Below are 5,561 nucleotides of genomic sequence, written 5' to 3'. Positions count from 1 at the left end.
GGCTGCGCGAGCGCGAACTGGCGAGTGGCACGCGGGCACGATCTAATACACACGGTGTTAGTCTGAGTGCGAAGGGAAAGAGCACGCTGTATAGCTATGTACCTAATACACACGGTGTTAGCTAGACAGGGGTCCGGTGAGCATACTACACAATGCGCAAGGGCGACGAAGGGGACTTACTCTGAGTGCGAAGGGAAAGAGCACGCAGAGTGGGGATGCGAGAGGAGTCCTTATATACTAAAAGGAAGCAAAATTGAAAGTCCGCTAGAATGGGGAAGCCTGCCATAAAGAGGTCCGTGCGTGGGAGCACTACATATGATTGTCCAATCACTATCTACGTATTCGCAGCGCCTAATCTAAGATGTCCACCTTAAGTCCATGCCGGGCGGAATGCCGGGCCAGAGCCACTAGGCGCTTCAACACTCCCCCTTGGTGAGGCGATACGGAACGAGGCCAAGAGACTGGGTGTGACGGTTGTGTACCTCAGCCGGTAAAGGCTTTGTGAGAATATCAGCCGGATTGTCGACACCGGGAATCCTAACGAGTCCGATCAGACCTGCTTCGAATTGCTCGTGAACAGCGTGAGCTTTGACGCGGGTGTGTTTTGTGCGATGCTTGACGTTGGGTGACTGGGCAGCATCAACGACAGATTTGTTGTCGCAGTGGAGAGGGACAGGCTTCGTGAGTGGGTGTTCGATATACTCAGCGAAGATTTCGAGCCACTGTAAATGTCGGACTGCTTTGTCGGCTGCGAAGTACTCTGCGTCGAAGGTATCTCGAGCCACAGAGCGTTGCTTGCGAGAAGACCAACTGGTCGCGCCTCTACCGAGTTTGTAAACCCAGCCGGATGTTGAGACGGAGTTGTCCTTGTCATTTGCGAAGTCTGCGTCGGTGTAACCGAGCAAACGGCTATCGGTCTCATCGTTCTGACCTAGACGGAGTCGATAGTTGGAGGTGCCGCGGAGGTACTTGAGAACACGATAGGCGGCAGCTACGTGTTTCGGTGAAGGGTTTGCCTGGTATTGGCAAAGTCGGGCGACAGCGAAGCCGATGTCGGGGCGAGTCCCAAGCATGGTGTACATGAGTGAGCCGAGGAGTGAGCGGTATAGTTTGATACGGTCTTGTGGACAGTCCGCGGGGTCTTCCTCGTTCTTCTCGAGTACGATGTCAGTGCCGAGTGGTGTGGGTGCGGGGTTGCAGTCTTCGTATCCGAATCGTTTGAGAACGGACTCGATGTACGTTTCCTGGTCGAGGTATGTAGCTCGACTCCCCCTATCCCTCGTGACACGGATGCCGAGGTAGTACTTGAGTTCGCCAAGGTCCTTGAGTTGGAACCTTTCCTTCAATGCCTCTTTCGTTTGTTGGATGAGATCGAGGCTGTTTCCCATCATAGTTAGGTCGTCAACGTAAACCACAAGAATTTGAGTGGATCCCCCTCGTTGACGGCGAATGAAGATGGATACGTCGCCGGCGTCGTGGCATGCGAATCCAATGTCCTCGAGACAGGCTTTGAGCGTGAGGAACCATGTTCGTCCCGCTTGCTTTAACCCGTATATTGCTTTCCGCAGGCGGCATACTTTGCCTGTGTCCGTTACGAAACCTTCAGGTTGCTCCATGTAGAGCTCCTCGTCGAGTTCTCCATTTAGATATGCTCTATCAAAGTCGATCTGATGGATTTCCCAGTCTTGGATAGTCGCTAGGGCGATGAGGTATCGCCAGGATTCCAGACAGGCAACGGGAGCGAAGGTGTCTTTGTAGTCGATGCCTTGAACTTGCGTGAACCCCTTGGCTACGAGCCTTGCCTTGTAGCGATCCACTTCTCCGTTCTCGTTGCGCTTGACAACGTATACCCATTTGCACTTGATCGCCTTGCGACCCTTTGGTAGGTCGACAAGTTCCCAGGTGCCTTGTTCCAGGAGGCCAGTGACTTCGGCCTGCATGGCAGTCATCCACTCCGCTGAATCCGGGGCGTCAGCTGCTTGTTTGTAGGTCCGCGGCTCTCCAGCGATGGAGGAGTCGCCTACGATCGCAGCGATGTCGCCCGGTTCCTTGCCTGTGTTCAGTGCTTCCTCGATGTCTGCTTCGGTCGCTCCGGGCCAAATACTCGTCCATTTCTGAGTTGCTTTACGTTCGCGGGTACCGTGGCAGACGCCTGATGACGTCGTGGCATGCTCAGGGTTGGTGAAGGGATTGTAGTCCCACGAGGTGGTGTTGGGATTTGGCTGGAGTGGCGGAGGGGCGACGACGCGAGATGGTGAGGCTTTGGCCTTGCCTTTGGATTCAGGCTTGACCGGTGCACTTGGCGGGATTGGCGGAGCTGGATACAACTCTGTTCGAGGTGTAAGGCGTGGTATTTGGGATGCTGTAGGCGGTTTTGGTGTGATGGGTTGAGTAGGAGGTGATACAGGCTGTGGCGGCTGCGTAGGAGCCGGTGGCGTGTTAAGGGGTGGTAGTTTGAGTTCGACAGATGACGGCAGCGTGGATGTAGATCCGGTCGGTTGTGTCGAGGACGGTGAGGGTAGGAGTTTGTTGGAGAAGATCGACTCGTCGAATATCACATCAGTACTCGTGGTGATCTTTCTGCTACGTTTATTCCATAGACGATAACCTTTAGAATTCGTCTCGTAGCCGATAAACACTAGGCTCTCAGCGTTAGCATCGAGTTTCTTGCGTTTATCCCCGGGTATATGGCGATAGGCCTGGCAACCGAAGACTCGGAAGTGGGACACGTCCGGTGTGGTGCCAGTGAGTCGTTCCAGGGGTGTACGCCATGCAATGGCTTTCTTAGGGCCTCTGTTGCGTACGTGCACAGCTGTGCGAACAGCTTCTTCCCAGAATCCGTGTGATAACCCGGCGGTTTGTAGCATTGACTTAGCGGCTTCTACGAGCGTACGGTTCATGCGCTCAGCTTTGCCGTTTTGCTGTGGGGTACCGGGTATCGTGCGCTCGTGGATGATCCCAGATTTCTTCAACAAGTTGATGAACTCGTTGGACTGGTATTCACCCCCTCGATCTGACCGAAAGACCTTGATGACCGTGTCGAACTGTCGCGCGACGAGGGCTACGAAGTCTTTGAACGCGGAGAGGAACTCATCCTTTGTTCGCAGATAGTAGACCCATGTGACGTCGGAGCAGTCGTCGATGAAGGTAGTGAAGTATCGGTGGCCTGTAAGGGACACCACCGATATAGGTCCGTCGAGGTCAGAGTGAATGAGGTCGAAGGGTTTGTTGGCGCGTGAGGTGGATGATGTGGGGAATGTACGCCTGTGTGCTTTACCCAAGACGCAGCCTTCGCAGGGATGCAAAGGTTTGTCCATATCGGTGGCGTTGAGGCCTTTGACTGGGGAGGAATCAGCAGCGGCGAGCTTGCATACTGCCTCCCAGTTCAGGTGACCAAACCGGTGATGGATAACGTTGAGCGAAGTGGCGTTGTGCGTGGAGACCGCAACAGATGGTGGAGGTGGAGTAAGGTCCAACCAATACTGACCGCGGGACTTAGTGCCTATGCCAAACGTGGTGTTACCACGCTTGATTTGGGCTCGTCCTTTCCCAAAGACGAGATCGAAGCCTTTGTCTTCGATGCATGAGACGGATATTAGCCGTCCGGACATTGCAGGGCTGTAGAGAACGTTCTCTAGCCTGATGTTTACTGGTTTGTTATCGACGAGCGTAGTGCCCTCGACAACTCCTGAACCGAGCGTGCTGACTTGCGTTTTCACTTTATCTGCTAATGTTGCGTACGTAGGCGACGCGAAGGTGGTGTACTCAGCGAAGTCGTTCAGGTCGTTCGTAATGTGTCGTGTACAGCCGGAGTCTAACATCCAGCGTTTCACACCGTGGAGATACCAGGAAGCGGAGTGAATTTTGGCCTCAGGAGCAGCGGCTCCTTCGGCGGTGACTACATGTACAGATGCGTGACCAGTACTACTACCGGACGGATTACTTTTACCGTCCTGGGCTTTGCCATTGCTGCCCTTCCGCGCCTCTTCGGCGGCGGCCTTTTTCTTTCTACAATCCTGCTCGTAGTGGCCTTTGTAGTGGCAGAAGTTGCACTTGCCCTTCTTGCCGTCAGGTTTGCCAGCTTTGGCTTTGCCTGAGGTAGACGCCTTCGGTGCATGGAAGGCGGCGACGTTGGTGGAGGAGCTGCGACGTTTCGCTTCGTCGAGGAGACGGTTGCGGATGTCGTCGAGCTTTAAGTCGGCGGGCTTGGTGACTGCGAGGATGGGCTCCACGACGTTGTTGAACGAGTCGGAGAGGGCCGTGAGCAGGCCGAATATCTGCAGGAGCTCCGGGGTTTGGAGGATCCCGGAGGCGCTGACCTCTTGCCAGAGTCGGGCGCGTTCGTCGAGTTGGGCAGCGAGGTCATCGCTGTCCGTGATCGCGTGCGAGAAGTACGCGCGGAACTTGACGAATGCCGACATGGTGGTGGAGGCGGCGTAGTTGTCCTTCAGCTTCTTCCACAGCGCGGCGGCTGTGATGTCCACTGGGTTCGCGAGGTGCAGGAGCTCGTCGCCGAGCGTGCTGAGGATGTAGAACCTCGCGTATGCGTTCGTCGTCTCCCATGCTTCGATGTCCGCAGCGGAGACGGAGCTGCTTGGGACAGGGGCTCTCTCGGTGCCGTCGACGACCTTCCATGCGCGTGCAGCAATAAAGTACTGCTGCATCATCAGGGACCAGCGTGGGTAGTCGCTGGAACCTTTGAGCTTTCCGATCACGTCGAGCTTCATCGACGGCGGACCGGTGGCTGATGCGAATGCGGAGGCGGAGGACATGGTTGTCGTGCGGCGAGGTGCGGTGGACGCGGATTGAGAGGATGTAGATGGAGCGGCGGGAGTGCGACGTGTAGGACGGGGTGCAGGTGCAGGTGCAGGTGTCGGTGCAGTTGGTGAAGGTGGGCGTGATGCAGATGGACTAGACATGCACTAGAGGATTTCTAGTGTCCGTGTTGCGATGTGGAGTAACACTTGGGGTAAAGACCCTGAGGTGTTATGGAGCTAGTGTGCGGCTGGTGCCGGATCTCTCCGAGTGAAGACTCGTGAGGGATGGAGGGTAGATGGGGGCCAGTTACAAGCCGGAGCTCATAACCTATTGTCGTGATACGACTACTGGGCTGCGCGAGCGCGAACTGGCGAGTGGCACGCGGGCACGATCTAATACACACGGTGTTAGTCTGAGTGCGAAGGGAAAGAGCACGCTGTATAGCTATGTACCTAATACACACGGTGTTAGCTAGACAGGGGTCCGGTGAGCATACTACATAATGCGCAAGGGCGACGAAGGGGACTTACTCTGAGTGCGAAGGGAAAGAGCACGCAGAGTGGGGATGCGAGAGGAGTCCTTATATACTAAAAGGAAGCAAAATTGAAAGTCCGCTAGAATGGGGAAGCCTGCCATAAAGAGGTCCGTGCGTGGGAGCACTACATATGATTGTCCAATCACTATCTACGTATTAGCAGCGCCTAATCTAAGATGTCCACCTTAAGTCCATGCCGGGCGGAACGCCGAGCCAGAGCCACTAGGCGCTTCAACACAACAACAACAACAACAACAACACATCCCTG

The sequence above is a fragment of the Phanerochaete carnosa genome (genome assembly GCF_000300595.1).
Source record: "Phanerochaete carnosa HHB-10118-sp unplaced genomic scaffold PHACAscaffold_4, whole genome shotgun sequence".
Classification (NCBI taxonomy): domain Eukaryota; kingdom Fungi; phylum Basidiomycota; class Agaricomycetes; order Polyporales; family Phanerochaetaceae; genus Phanerochaete; species Phanerochaete carnosa.
Note: the sequence above shows the minus strand (reverse complement) of the source record.